At 37.7% G+C, this 16309-nt stretch overlaps 1 protein-coding gene and 1 long non-coding RNA gene across 7 annotated transcripts in view; one reads left to right on the top strand and one right to left on the bottom strand.

The window, feature by feature from the left end:
• GRIN2A (glutamate ionotropic receptor NMDA type subunit 2A) overlaps positions 1-16309 on the top strand; it is a 506391-nt gene that overhangs the window by 80642 nt on the left and 409440 nt on the right. The window lies entirely within an intron of this gene.
• The window catches only part of LOC140504227 (uncharacterized), a 62267-nt gene that overhangs the window by 42887 nt on the left and 3071 nt on the right, over positions 1-16309 (bottom strand). For 4 of the 5 annotated variants that reach the window (XR_011967012.1, XR_011967008.1, XR_011967007.1 and 1 more), the window contains exons 2-3: positions 14893-14980; positions 11676-11756 (exon numbers count right to left, since the gene is read on the bottom strand). This is a non-coding gene — a long non-coding RNA (uncharacterized lncRNA). Of the gene's footprint in view, positions 1-3525; positions 4281-11675; positions 11757-14892; positions 14981-16309 lie in introns of those variants that run through there. The other variant, XR_011967014.1, reaches the window with a different exon arrangement.

Below are 16309 nucleotides of genomic sequence, written 5' to 3'. Positions count from 1 at the left end.
TATTTCTAGATTAACCATGTTGCTAAAAAGTAAGAAAAATTTAAAAAATGAAAAAAAATTATAGTCAATTCACACACAAAATTCATAAGTTTTCTCTCTAGAGGTGGACAGCATTTTTCATCATCAGTTCTTTGGAATTGTCTTGGATCATTGTATTGATTAGAATAGAATAGCTAACATTTATGTAACACCTACTATGTGCCATGAACTCTGTCAAGCACTTTACAAACATTATCTCGTTAGATCTTCCCAACAAATCTAGAAGGTAGATGGGCAGCTAGGTGGTGCAGTGGATAGATCACCAGTGCAGGAGTTAGGACCTGAGATCAAATCTCACCTCAGACCCTTGACACACACTAGCTGTATGACCTTGGGCAAGCCACTTAACCCACATTGCCTCATCCTGGGTCATCTCCAGTCATCCTGATGAATATCTGGTCACTGGATTCATATGACTCTGGAGGAGAAGTGAGGCTGGTGACCTGCACAGCCCTCCCTCACTCAAAGCAAAGTCAAGTGCAAGTCATGTCATCATTCCTCTGATGGCAGTGAAGGATGAACACACACAGAAGGTAGATACTTTCATTATCCTCATCTTACAGTTGAAGAAATTGAGGCAAACAGAGGTTAATGGACTTGTCCAGGGTTGTACAGCTAGTAAGTATCTGAGACTGTATTTGAACTCAGATCTTTCTGACTCGAGATGCAGCATTCTATCCACTGTACAATCTGACTGACTCTAATATTAGAAACTGACTGCTCTTGATAACAATGTTTCCTATAGCCTATATTCTATACTCTAAGTGCAATTGTGGAATTCTTAATTACGGTACATGAATTTAATATAATTATACTGTACAGTAAGAGACAATGGTTTTGATAAAATGGAGAAGAAAGGAAAGATAGATGAACTGATGCAAAATAAAGGAAATGGAACTAGGACAACAATATATGTGATGACTATGACAATGTCATGGAAAAGACAACAGCAAAATCAAACTGAAAACTATAAAATTGTAATGACCAAGGTTGGCACCAGAAAAGAGTTGTGACAATACTCCTCTTTCCTTAGTATGTGAGTTCAAATTGACTTCAGACGGTTATAAGGTATGTGACCTTAGACAAATTACTTAACTCCTGTCTGCCTTAGTTCCCTCATCTGTAAAATGAGGAAGATACTAGCACCTATCTTCAAGGGTTACTGTGATTATAAAACGAGATATTTGTAATGTGCTTTGCAAATCTTTAAAGCATTATGTAAATACTAGTGATGATGATAATGACATTGATGATGACGTGGGTGAACTTGTTTGGAATCCTCCCTGTAATGTTGGTTAATGTGCTGGTTAATTTGTTGTTGTTGTTTAGTCATGTCAAAGTCTTCATGATCCCATTTAGGGTTTTCTTGGCAAAGGTACTGGTTTGCCGTTTTCTCCTTCAGCTCATTTTACAGATGAGGAATTGGAGACAAAGGAGATTAAATGACTTGCCAAGGGTCACACAGCTAGTTAGTCACTGAGGCTAGATTTGAACTCAGGTCTTCCTGACTCCAGACTTGGGACTTTACCTATTGCACCACCTAGTTTCTCCTGCTGATTAATTTGCTGGACATTTCTTTCCTTTCCTCTTCTTCTTATTCATTATTCTAATGGATGGAGGGGGAATAGATATATTGGGAAATGAAGGTAAATAACAACTAAATTCCATTTGGGAATACCAACAAACTCCAACCAGTCCCAGTGACAAGAATAGTTAGGATATAGCTACCATCCTATTTGCTGAGGATTCTGGTAAAAGGGCCTTTTTTGTTAGAGGTGAGCCTTGCTAGCAGAGATTTCTGGTAGCAAAAGTCTCTATGAGCTTGAAGTGGAGACAACAAATTCAAAATTGGAAGTACCTACAGCAAACTCTTCTATTAAGTTTTATGTAGATTCAGATTAAAGAACCCTTGGATGAGGGCTTCTAGTAGCTGTGACTTTCAAGAGATGGCATTTAGATTCTTTGGTTAGCAACTTTGTTAGTCAAATTGTTGGAACCTAAGAAGAGGATGGAATCCACTTTTACTGGGGAGTCCGATTCTCTCTCTGTCTACATTAGACTTAAGTTTTCACTCATCCAGGCCCAAAGAAGACCATTTAAAATGCTAATGTGAGTTTTCAAACCTTGCTCCCCTCCCCTTCAAATAACCATCTTCATGAAGTTGCCTAATTAGCATCCTACAAAGTTAGAACTAGAATAAACTTTAGTAATTATCCAATTCAACCCTTTTATTTTTCAGATGATGAAAATGAAGCCCAGAGAAGTGAAGTGATTTGTCCAAAATCACCCACCTAACTTAATAACTGAGTCATTGAATTCTTCATATCAGAGCAGAGCTTCTGATATTTCCCTACATTTTATTAGGTGCATAAGGAGAAGGACATTTGCCATCTAAAATGCATGACAGTTTTAAACTTCCAGACAGAGGGAGTTCCTTGTAAAATGCCACCTTCCATATGCAAAAATGATCCTGGCTTTTCTATTTAATGTGACCTTGAACAAATCACTTCACCATTCTGAGTCTCAGCCTACTCAACTGTCAAATCAAGGGTTTGGATTTGGGAATCTCTAAGGTCCCTTTAAACTCTAAATCATTTGATTCTATGACTCTCTAGCCTCAGTTTCCTCATACTTAAGATGAGGGCATTGAGTTGGATGGTCTCTTATGCACCATCTAAGCCTAGGTCCTTTTATCCTGTGCCATTAGCTGTCTGTTAGAGATTGATTGTGGTAGGAGAAGACTGAGAATTTAGAATATATTTTATGCTAGGAGAGAAACTGTTGTAAAGAGTTGTTAGTTTCTGCTGAACCATGCCAAACCATTCTTGTACATTTGTCACCCCAACTCATAAATCTTTAGTGGCTCCCTATTACTTCTAGGATAAAATACAAAATCCTGAGCCTGGCATTTAATGTGGTTCCCAGTCACCTTTCTAGTTTTACTCTATGTTGCTCTATTGTAGGTACTCTCCATTTCAGGTACACTGGTGTCTGCTAGGTATATCCCATATCCAACATTCCACCTCCTGAGTTCCTTATTAATTTGTATTTATAGTCTCCCATTTCTGAAATGCGCTCTCTCCTCTCCTGTTTATCTTTGAATCCTTAGCTTCCTTCAAATGCAGCTCAGGTTCTATCTCCCACATGATTCCTCTTAACTTCTCTAATCCCCTTCTAGTTGTTAATGCTCTCTCCCTCTTGGAATTACTTTATAATGATTTGTGTTTTTGTATTTATTAACCAATAATGTGTGTTTGGGGCTCTCCTATGTGATGTAAGCTAGGGTGGTTTAGTTTTGTCTTGGTATCCCTCATAACTAACATAGTATCTTACAAATAGTAGGTGCTTAATAAATGTTTGTTGAATTAAACCTGAATGAATTATTGCAACTTTTCCATTTACTAGCTAGATGTCCATGAGCAAGTCACTGAACACTTTTAAGGTTTAAAACTGTAAAATGAAGAAAAAATGATTTGTACTCCCTATCCTATTGAGTTGATGGTGTTGAGTGGTGCTAATTCAGAAACACCCTCTGTGCTGGTTTTTGCTTGGGTAGCTCATTTACTTTCTCTTGTCCCCAGTTTTTTGTTTGTAAAAGAAAGGGTTGGACTAGGTATATTACCCCTAAATTCTCTGCTTCTGATTCTAATGCTTTGTATTTATATGGTTGCTTTTTTTTTTTTTTTTTTTGCTTACATTTTGTAAGATACTTGAGGCAAGTGTGGGCTAGGGAAAAAAAAAAAGAGGTTATGAACATTTCTATGGCCATGGGATATAGCAGAGCTAACAAAGTGGTCTATATAGGGTCAAATCTGTGACTTTGCTTTTATTAGCACTATGTTGAATCAAAATGAGATGGCCAATCACAGAAGATACATGCATATGCTTGGTGAAGCCATTAATTAGATATTTCTACCATGGTACATAGTTTCCCTTGGTCCAAAATCTAGAGTAGAGATTCTCAGTCTTCTCAAGTTTCAGTCATAGCTTCTTCCAGAGCTCATCCAGTCCTGCCTGAGCAGTCTTATTTAATACATCTTTTAGGAGGTCATGTGCCCACGTTTTCTTCTTTGCTGTCATCAGTCCTGGTTAGTCCTGGTTTCCTTGTTTCAAGACTGCAGTACCATTTGCTAAAGATCACTGGCAGGAGGGGAGGTATTTATTCAAAGACTCTATGGGTTCAGTGATATACAGTAAAAACAAACCCAGCAGGATCCAGTGAGTATTCCCCATGACATTACCTGCAATGGATTTAAAGCTGGCTCATCACAGTTTGCAATACCAAAGTTGAAAGGAGGAGATTTTATATGTTTTTTCCTCCAGGGACTACAGAAGTGTAAGCCTTTTGGTACCAGTGAGGAGGAAATGAATACACCCTCCCCCCCCCCAGCTCCCAAACCCCTTCCCTCCAAAGGAAAAATAACAAGTTTTGTCATGAGAGAGAAAGCTCTCCTGCATGGTTTGGGACATGAAGGGGTGATTCCTTTTCCGTTGTACCTCTGATGAGTCTCTTATTGTTTCTGTCCATCAAAATCACATTCTGGTTCCTGTTGTCTTAAGTGTCAGTACGAAGTACCTCATACTTAGTTTGAAAACTTTTCTTTTATAAGGGACTTCCAGATGAAGTCACTGAGCTGGTTTATCTGCTGTCCTGCCCTCCCTTGAGTTCCACTCATATAGTTCTACTTAGCATTACTTTTGTATGACTCCCACACACTAGTATTGCATGTTCTCTGTGACACAGGTCTTTCAATTTGTGAAGATTTTTCTCTTCCCTTCCCTTCCCTTTCCTTTGCCTTTGCCTTGCCTTCCCTTTGCCTTTGCCTTGCCTTCCCTATGTCTGTTTAAGAGAAAGCCACTGTAGAATGGTGGGAAAAGGGCTATAGCTAGAGTCATAAGAGCATTGATTAGCTCCCTGACCTTGTGCACATTCTATGACCCTTTGATGAATCACTTTACCACTCTGACTTTTAATTTTCTGATCTGTAATATGTGGATATCAACATCTTGCTTAACAGATCAAATAAGATAACTTATGTGAAAGTGTTTTGGAATTTGTAAAAGCAATATATGGTTGCCCTGAACCATGGTATAGTGGATAGAATGCTGTCAGGAATACCTGAGTTCAACTCTAACTTCAGACACCTGCTAGCTGGGTGCTGCAAGGCAAGTCACTTAAAACAGAACAAAACAAGACATGATGTTTGCTTCAGTTTCCTCATCTGTAAAATGGGGCTAATAATATCACCTACCTCCCAGGGCTGGTATGACGTTCACATGAAGTAATAATAGGAAAGCACATAGCACAGTGCCTGGTATATAGTAAGCACAATATATATTAGATATTAACTATTAAGTCATGTAACTTTACTGTGTTTCAGTTTCTTCATATGTAAGATGAAGGAGTTAGATCTGATGACATCTAATATCCCTTCCAGCTTTAAATGTGTGATCCTATGAATGTAATGTATTATTATATTATTGACCTCATTCCATGATAAGGACCAGAATGGAGTTCTGTCCTGAGGTTAGCTTAATGTTATATACAAGTGATTCCTCAAATATACTAGTGAGTGGTAATGATGATTTTGACGAAAGAAAATGACAATGGTTGAATAGATATGTCTATCAGCAACTGGTTTTGTGAGAGCTAAAGCATGCTAGATTTCTAATCAGAATTTGTTGTTCAATCATTCAGTCATGGCTGACTCTTCATGACCCCATGGATCATAGCATGCCAATAGTGTTCATGGAGTTTTCTTAGTAAAGATACTGAGTAGTTTGCCATTTTTTTCTCCAGTAGATTAAGGAAAATGGAGGTTTAATAACTTGCCTAAGGTCACACAACTATTAAGTTTCTGAGACCCGATTTGAACTCAGATCTTTCTGACTCTAGACCCAGCGCTCTATCTACTTAGCCATCTACCTCCCCTGATAGTCAGGAGATCTGGATTAAAATCTGATATCTGCAACTTATAGCCTGTATCATTTTTTGGGCGTCCCTTAACCTTAGTTTCCTCATTTATAAAATAAAGGCATTGGATTTGTTGACCTTTAAAGTCCTTTTCAGCTAAAAATATGTGGTCTTATGGCCTGAGGCTTGCTAGATATATAACTGTAGGCAAGACATTTAAACTTTGTTAGTCTCAGTTTCCTCATCTGTAGAACTAGAATAATAATTCTATACTACTGTCCCTCAGAATATTATGAGAAATGCACTTTATGTGCCTTAAATCTCTCTATAAATGTGAGTTATGCTTACAAAGGGTAATGGATGATTTATAGAATGTCTATATAAACTGTTCCAATGTACCATGTCTAAACAAGTTATGAAATTCTTGAAATAGTGCCTCTGATGTTTTTGCTAGCTACTGACTATCTTACTCCAGAGTCCAGTGATCATGATCTAGGTATTCCTGGTCTAGAGATGCACCACTTTTGACATTTTCAAGAGTGGAGTAGTATACTGCCATTCCTACATTGCTTAGAAGTCTATAGGGAAGAAGATTTTCTGAGAATAGAGGGCTGGGAGAAGTAAACCAGGGAATATATGTTCATAGGAACCCAGATTTAAAATAGTTCACCAATCAAGTGGCATTTGAGATAGCTTTCAATGGCTCTCTGTTTTACTCCAATCAAATCCAATCAAATCTAGTTTTCAAGGACCAACAACCATGTAAGGTAGTTGAAATATCCTGTACCCTGAAAGTGTTATCAAAGCCAAAAGAAGAGCTATTTTTCATGGTGATAAATGCAAAAGAATACCCTAGAAACATCCCTAAATGTCCAGCAATAGAGAGGACAGATAGCATTTACAGAGTGCTCCAAGATTTTCAAAGTGCTTTACAGATGTTATCTTGTTTAATATTAAAGCATTTTTTAACATTCATTTTTTAAAAAATTCTTATTTTTAATTTTTATTTCAGCTTCAAATTCTCTCCCTTCCTCCACATCCCTTTCTTACTCATTGCCAAGGCAAGAAACATGATATTCATTATACATTTAAAGCCATAATATTGAAACATATTAATATTTAAATTAATTAATCAAGCATCAGTGCTTCCATTAGTATTTAATTAATTAAATTAATGTGATCAAATACTATAATGAAATTAAGATTGACACGTATGAGGAATGTGAAGAAATCTGGAAATACCATTATGAAATAATGAAGAGATATTTTCCAGTCCAAGAGAGCCTGTGTCAATCTCTCTGTTTGTTGTTGCTTCATCTTAGTTAATCTTGTTTCTTAGTCAGTCATTCAATAAACATTTATTAAGCACCTACTATGTGCTTACCCACTGCTGAACATTGAGAATACAGAGAAAGGTAAAATCTAATCCCTGGTCTCAAGGAGCTCATAGTCTAATGAGAGGAAAAACATGTAAAGAACTATTTAAAAACAAGCTATGTGTGGGATAAATTGGAAATAATCAGTAGAGGGTAAGTACTACAGTAAGAGGAATTAGAACAGACTTCCTATAGAAAGTGGGATTTTAGCTGGGGCTTAAAAGAAACCAGGGAAATCAGGAAGTGAATTTGAGGAGGGAGAACATGGCAAGTATGAGGGATAGTCAATGAAAATATTCAGTCAGGGGAGATGGAGTGTCTTGTTGGAGGAACAGCAGAGTTTAGTGTCAATAGATTGCAGAGTCCATGGGAAGTGATGGTGGTAGTAGGGTGTAGGTGGGAAATTAGTGTGTAAGATGTAAGAAAGAGGAAGAGGATGGGGGCTGGGTTATGAAGGGCTTTGAATGTCAAGCAGGATTTTATATTTGATCCTGGAAATGCTAGGGAGACATTGGTGTTTATTGAGTAGAGAACAAGAATGACGTAGTTAGATTTGTGCTTTAGAAAGATCATTCTGACAATTGAGAGGAGAGTGTATTGGGATGAAGAGGAATTTGGGACAGGCAGATCTACCAGCAGGCTAATGTGATAGTTCAAGCATGAGATGATGAGGTTCTGTAGCAGGGTAGTGGCAGTGTCAGAGGAAAGAAGGGAGTGTATGCCATAGATGTTTGAATGGATATAGGAGGTGAGAGAGTGAGGAGTCAAGGATGATACCTAGATTATAAGCCTAGGTGACTGGGACAATGGTGGTGCCCTCAGCAATAATAAAGAACTTCGAGCTCCAGAGCCTTAACCAATATGGGTTGCCTGGGGCTTTGTCTCAGAATGCCACTATATGGGGATAGGGGAGGTTTCCTCCCCCTGGGCATGATCTTCCTCTCTATGTTGACCATCAGCCCTGCACATTGCCTTGGTGTCAACATATACCATCATTTGGTACAACCACTCCTGGGGTGCCACCCCCATGGTCCTGTCACAGTGCCTGCCTTTCCCCAACCCTTTTTTTCTTTGCAATTATTTATTTTATTTTACTTTTGTGAGACAATCAGGGTAAAGTGACTTGTCCAGAGTCACATAGCTAGTAAGTGTCAAATGTTTGAGGTCACATTTGAACTCAAGTCCTCCTGAGTCAAGGGCTGGTGCTCTATCCTCTGCACCGCCTAGCTATGCCCCCCCCCCTTTTTTTTTGCTGATCAACAATCAAATTGTATTGTTTTATACATGTAGAGCTTTTCAAGGCACTGTGGTATGAACTAGAAAACATGGAAAGATTTGTGAAGAAACCTTGGAATGAAGGATGGCATGAAGAGTCATTCTGAGGCAGGATGTTTCACTGAACTGGTTTTAAACCAGGGTATCAAATATCAGGAATGAGTTCAAGCTATAATTCACAGTAGAATGAAAACATCTTCAGGTCAGACTTAAGGTGTGACTGAATCTGAAGTTAGACAGACCTTTGTACTGTTGCTCTTACACCCAAAAGCTCTAAAAAAAATTTTTTTTAAGCCTTAATTGAAAAAGTTCTGGTTAATAGCACTGGTAAGCAGCTTGAAGACAAGGACTGTATATTCTCATTTTATAATTCTTCTCCTGTGTTCCCCACAGCATACAGCATGATGCTGAGTAAATATGTGTTGGTTAGATTAGATTAGAAACCCTTAAGGGATCAGGGACTGTCTTTTGTCTCGGTTGGCATCTTCCATGCTCAGCACAGTTTCCAGCATATAGTAAGCACTTAGTGAATGCTTATTGATTGACTGATAGATGAATGAATGCTGTGTGAATGAAGTCAAACCTGGAATTTGGAGTCTTATCAAAATGGGTATGTTCAGCAGGGGGCAATATAATCTAAGAGACTCCCCTGGGCATGGGGAATGGATGGGAGGGGGGGGCACACAGAGCACCTGGAAACTTAGTCCTGGTGTAGCACTGTTTTTTTTTTTTTTCTCTTCAAACTTCCTTTGAAGAATTCCTCTGAACACAGTCTTCAATACTGTATGAACAGTAAATACATCAGACCTCAGGTAGATTCTCAACAAGATGTATAAATTTCCTCTCTTTCTCTCAGCTCAATGTGCAAGCAACTATATACAAATAAGCTATATATGGATTTATTCATTGTAGTTAACATGATCAGAGGTGGTCCTGAATGCTGTGTAAAGTATAGGGGTATGTTTTTTTTTTCCTGGTTTAGATGGAATTTCTTCTCCTTGTTTTTGTCCATATAGATGATTAAAGACAGACTATTTTTTTAAGGGTACACATTTACATTCAACTGAATTATATAAAGTCTAATGCTACCTTAGTTCTTGGGGAGAAAAGTCTCCAAAGTTTCTTGATTTTTCTTGCACTTAATTAAAAGGCAGCTCCAGGCAGTTTTCATTAAATGACAAGACTTATTTAGCTGAGGATACTTTAATTTCTCAATTGTTAGTTTTATGCATATTTTTTCTTTTTAGATTTATCTAGTACAAGGGTCAGCAAGGGGGTATGGGTAGTCAGTTTAGGTTCAAGCATGTACTTGGGACTTTTTTTTTTTAGCCAAAACGAATCTCAACTTGTGTCTTGATTCTTTTCATGAATAGGTAAGCCAGGAATTCATACCCTCTTCCCCTCTTCCTATTAGATTCCCTATTTATTTTTAAGGCTCAACTTTAGTGCTATCTTTCACAGGAAGCCTTTCCTATTCCCAGTCTGCTACAGATGCCCCTATGAAATTATTTTATGTATCCTTAAAAATATATTTGTTGTTTTTCTTGATAGAATATAAGGTATTTGAGAGCAGGGACTATGTCATTTTTGTCCTTGTATGCTCAGCACCTAGTATAGTTCCTGGCACATAATAGGTCATTAATAAATGTTTGTTGATTGAATATTTCAACTGTCAACAACATAAGTACCAATGATAAAAGCTAAATTTTATGTAGTACTTTCAGGATTGTAAAACACTTAACAAATACCTCATTTTATCCTTACAATAACCTTTGGAGATAAGTGCTATGATTATTATGCCTGTATTACAAATGAAGAAACTAAGACAGAAAGCGGTTAAATGACTGCCCAGAGTCACATAGTTAGGAAGTGTCTGAGACCAAATTTGAATTCAAATATTCTTCTAGGTCCAACAATTTATCTGCATAATTATATATTATTAATTATTACTATCATTATCACAGTGATGACCCATATGGGTTGAGTGATCCTAGCCAAGTCCTTCATGATCCTTCGGTGCTATAGGCAATTCTCTAAAACTGTAACTTGCAGAGGAGACACTGACCAGCACTGGTGTAGAGTTCCCTTATCTGGGAACTAGAACCTTGGCAAATTCTTCATATGAATTGTGATGGCTTTGTAACTGGACTTCCTACATCCAAGAATTCGTCCCTCCTCCAATCAATTCATTTATTTATAAAGTGCCCACTATGCTCAGGGCACTAAATGTTTTTGTTTAGCAAAAATGAAACAGTCAAAAGAATTTCGGTTTTACTGGAGGAGAATACTACATATACTAAGAAAAGAAAATTCAAGATAATTTAAGGAGAAAGAAAGAGTACTAACAGCTGAGGGGATATTTTCCAGCATAGTCAAAATAAGCTTCCAAGGGACCAGGACATAAAAGGAAAAGAAAACACCCCAGAAAAATCTAAAACTCTCTGAAATATTTCTAATATGGATGACTTTTTGAAGAGTTGAGCACCATAGACTCATTTACACCTGCTTTCCTCTTTTTTTCCCTCCAGTTCATTAAATGAAAAGCACTTTTTTTTTTCAATTTAGGCTATATTGTAGAAATGTCTTTACACACCCCAAGACCCATATGGGTCAGACGTAGGACATGGATCCAAATCTTGGGATATTGGAGTAGGAAGGGATCTTAGAAGCTATCTAGTCCAAGTCACCTCTTTTTAAGAGAGGAAACCGAGGCATAGAGAAGTTAAGCCTTGTTAAATTAAATTGAGCCTTGTACAAGGTCAACAGCTAGTGAGTGTCCAAGGCAGGATTTGAGCCCAGGTCTTCCTGGCTCTCTGTGCAATATGGCATACTGTCACTTGCAGGTACTGAGTTAGAGAGGAGCTCGGAGATGTTTCAGTTAGTACTATGTTCTGGAACATTGAAAGCAGCCTATGAGGCACTTTGAGGATTGGAAAAACATGACATTTAACTAATTGTTAAAAAGAGATGAGCAGTAATGTCATGCATGACTCTTGGCAAAATAATAAAAATTAAAAAAAAATTATACAACAACCATTCCCTCCTCCCACCTCCCCCTCTTTTTCTTCTACCTTTTCTTCTTACATGTCCTCCTCCTTCCTCTTCATTGTTTTCCCCAGGGAAGAGGAGTGATCTTTCTTCTCCATGAACACCTTAAAAATGAGCATCACATCTGGTGAAATTCACTTTAGAGTCTGAGTTTGAATTATAAATACTTAATGCCATGTCTGAATCACTGAACTAGACTGTTCCGTTCACACATGCACTCGTGTAAAAAAGGAAAAGCTGAATCCAACCTGAATACCAACAGGTTATCATCTGGTTATTACCGTGAATTCAGTTTTTTCCTTCCTCTTCCTTAAAACAACAAGAAAAATAAAACATTTTAAGAAGCATCATGGTGAAGTAGAAAGAGGGTTAGATTTGGAGGCAGGAGAAACCTGGGTTTGAAGCCTGTGTTAGCTGTTTACTGGCCAAATAATCAATGAAGGGCCACTAAGTTTTAGTCTCCTTGCCTATAAAATGGATATAGTTGTACCATTCTTGCCATGTCTTGTTGGAACCCTCTTATGATTAAGATGAGCATAATCATATATACCTCACAGGACTAACTTGAGGGTCAAATGAAATTATATACTCTACTATTTAATCATCAGTGATTATTTTTAAACCTATTTGTACTTATGGACACATCTATAATCTTTTTCATTGTTGTGTAGTTTGAAAGAAAATTATTCTTTATCTTTGCATAGTATTTTATATTTTTCAAAGTACTTTCATGTACTTTATCTCATTTGAGAATATTTGATTTGGGACAACACATTTTAAAAGGACACTGGCCAACTAGGGGACATATGAACAAGGAGAGGACTTAGACAGTTTCCAAACAAGAATAGTTCAAAGAAATTGTGGATGTTTAGAAAGAGAAAACTATGGAGTTGTAGAATTTTTGAAGGCATGGCTTGTGGAAAAGGGATTAGACAGTGTAGCTCCCAAAGGCCAGAACTGTGATTATTGGTTGGAAGATTCAGGGAATCATATTTGGGTTCAATATTAGGAAGAATCTGTTTTTTTTTTCTTTCTATAAAAAAAGAAATTTCTGATATTTTTTGTTGTTTTATGTCTAAACTCATTCCACATTCCACTCTATCTTGTTCCTGAGAGCCATCCCATGTAACAAAGAATTTTTAAAAGAAAAACCTATATATAATGTATGTATACCTGTATACCTGTATATATATATACATGTACAGTATGTGTATATATGTATATATATATATATATATATACATATATATATATACACACACATATAGAGAAGGAGAGAGAGAGAGAGAGAGAGAGAGAGAGAGAGAGAGAGAGAGAGAGAAAGAGAGAGAGAGAGAGAGAGAGAGAGAGAGAGAGAGAAAGAGAGAGAGAGAGAGGAAAAAGAAAAAAAAGCCAGCAAAAAACCTGACAATATATGTAGTGTCCCATACCCATGTCCCCACCTCCTCCTTCTCTGCATAACGGTGGGGTGGAGGTGTCTTATATCCCTTTTTTGTGTTTAGGTTTGTTCCTAGTAATTTCGCAACATTCATTTTCAATTGTTTTGTGCTTTTTTGTCCTTTCCCTTTATCTTCACGTAGTTATTTTATATGTTGTTTTCTTGGCTCTGCTTGCTTCACTGTGTGTCAGTTGTAATAAGTCTTTCCATACGCCTCTACGTTAATCACATTTATTGTTTCTTACAGTAGGATGCGATCCATTACATTCATATGCCATAGTTTGTTTAACCATTCCCCTCTCAGGGGGCATCTATTTTGTTTTGTGCTGCCAATCAATGCAATAAACATTTATTAATTACCTACTATGTGACAGGATTTGTGCTAATGACTGGAGATACATTTGAGAAAAATAAAGATGGTCTTACCTTCTAGTAGTTTACAGTCTAATGGGAAGAAACTACACAAAAGGAGACAGGAAAGTGTGTATATCAAGTGGGAAGAGGGGACACTCAGCATGGGTACATATTGTTCTGTGGTGTTAAAATCAGGCAGAGAAGCAGATACAGTGCCAAAAAGTCTAGTTTCTGCCCTCTTTAAAGGAAGGCACAACAAGTGCTGCTAAAGTAATTTGGCATATGGAGGGGAGGGTACTTTTTTTGTCAATGACCTCCTTGGGATGTATATCTAGCAATGGAATCTCTGAGTCGAAGAGTTGAGACACTTTGGACATTTTATTTGTAGAATTCCAAATTACTTTACAAAACGGTTATGACAATTCATAACTCTGCCAATGAGTATCCCTGGGAGGAGATAATCAAGTCATTGGATTATTGAAATTTTGGAAACATTGAGCTTTCAATGAGCTGAAGGAGATGTAGGAGGAATCTAGGGGTTAGGAATGGTATCTCTGATGCTCCCTGAAACTTTGCTTGTTACTTTTGTCCACAGGGATCTTAGAGGACATCTAGTGTAATACCTTCATTTTACAAGCAAGGAAACTAAGGCCTGGGAAGGTGGAGTGATTTGCTCATGATCCTACAGCTAGTAAATACCAGAGGCAGATTTTGAACTCAGGTCTTTTTGCTTTCAGGTCTAGTGTTTTATCTCTACCACTGTCTCTCCAAATGAAGGTAATTGGTATCTTAGAAACAGTGTCTCCATCAGACTAGAAGTTGATTCCAAGATTATGTCAGCTCCCACGGAAATGTCTAACCACCTGAACACTTTATCCTAGCCTGCATGGTGATGATACATCTGGTGGCTAGGGGCGTTGAGCATGGGGTTTTTATTTGCTTACCAGCTGCCTTCATTTGGGCTCCAACTGTTTTTTTTTCTTCCTTTTTCCCCCCTCAGGCTTATTCCTATTTGTAAGGTTGGGATAGGTAGAGGAAAGGTTTTGTTGAGGACTACCCTTGCTTTTCTTCCAGCCCTTTGAGAATCCTGCCTCGGGCTTATAATTAGTATCTGGGATAATGGATTGGTTCAGGGTTGGCCAGCCTGGGAAAGAAGCTAGCAACATCGGAGCTTTAAATGGCTCCCAGGATGCCAGCTGAAGCCAGGGAGCTCATTCTCCCTTGTCAAATCCCAGCATCAGCGATTACTCAGAAAGCTCCCTGGTCACTTGAGCCAACTTAATTAATTAGATAATTCTCTTTTTACAACCCTAGCTTTCTTTATTCTTGGAACAAAGAGGTACCTAACTCAGCTCTCTAATTTCTGTTTCATGTCAGAAGGAATTTTTCTCTTCTCTTCCCCTTCTGAGGTTTATTCTGGGGAAACAATGAATTTGTAAAGTGCTTACCATTATATTAGTGGCTGGTGAGGTAGATAAAGTGTGAGGGTGAGGTCATAGGTTTGATCATCATGTGGTGACCTTTCAGTTTCATTCTCTGTAAAAATAAGGGATGGTAATAACAGGGCGCTTGAGTTGGAGTCAGTAAGATGTAAGTTCAGCTCCTGCCTCAGGCATTTACTTTGTGACCTGGTCAAATCACTTAACTTCTCTTTGACTCTATTTTTTTTTTAATTCTGTAAAATTCAAAGGAGGATTGAACTCAGTCATCTCTTAAGGTCCCTTCTAGTCCTAAATCTCTGATTCCACGATCAGAGGTACCTGTCTCATGTACCTCACAGGTTTATAGTGAACACCAAATGAGCTAAAACACTTTGTAAACTCTCAAACACAAATGTGAATAGTAACGATCATATCTAGTGTTTGTATAATAGCAATTGCAATTGAACAAATCACTTTTCTTATTCCACCTCTATATTTTTGTGTATTATTATCTCTATTTTATAGAAGAGGAAACTGAGACTCTGAAAGGCTAAGTGATTTGTTTGGTCATGGTCAGATAGCCAGTAAGTGTGATGAGAGCTGGAAGGAGGGTGTAAGACTCTGACAAAGACCAGGGTACCAGAGGTAGGTTGTCTGAAGAAGAATTCATGGACTCAAGCATTGTTGAAGTCAAGGTAAAGATTTATTATGCTTTTCAGTGGGCAAGAGTTTCTTAGGGAATCTGCAATCTCAGTAAGATTACACAAAAAAGCACACACGTTTTCTGACTGCTTGCTCTGATCATAGAAATTTGCCATAGAAGGAAAAAAGCAGGGACATGTGACATACCAAATGGATAAAACAACCTTTACTTTGTTTGAATTCAGATAAGGATTAAATTCTCCAATCATGCAGTATCTGTTTCATAGTCATGTGGGAAACATTTCTTTTTAAAGGAACACAATGGGGAAACTGACCAGGAGGATCCCATCCTAGATTGAGTCTAGAATTATCCCCTCAACGTTTCCTTTCCAGGTACAAACTTCACCTGTTAACAGTACAGGATGACATTCCCTCTAAGATACTGATTTAATGCACACAACTATACCCAAATTCAAACTCAAAACAAAAATAGTTATGGTCCCAAGTGCCTTTTACCTTAAACAGCAACTTTCACTAATAACAGCTTAGAGCCAAATACAATTATTTCTATTCTCATGGAGGTGCAAAAAGCAGTAAAGATTTACCAGAACTCACATACATAAAGGATTCCATTTAAGATATTTCCTTCTCAAATTTAAAACTTGTCCTGATGTAAAAGCCAATTGTTAAAAATCCTTTCTATTTATTACAACTTCTGAGCAAGTCATATTCCTTGTTTAGGAACTACATAAGCTAAACAAGTTCCTTTCCTAGGGTTGATGACCTTGCCTACTTGGATAGC

This window comes from Notamacropus eugenii, chromosome 1, assembly GCF_028372415.1.
Source record: "Notamacropus eugenii isolate mMacEug1 chromosome 1, mMacEug1.pri_v2, whole genome shotgun sequence".
Lineage (NCBI taxonomy): Eukaryota > Metazoa > Chordata > Mammalia > Diprotodontia > Macropodidae > Notamacropus > Notamacropus eugenii.
This window is presented reverse-complemented; position numbering and strand designations above follow the sequence as displayed.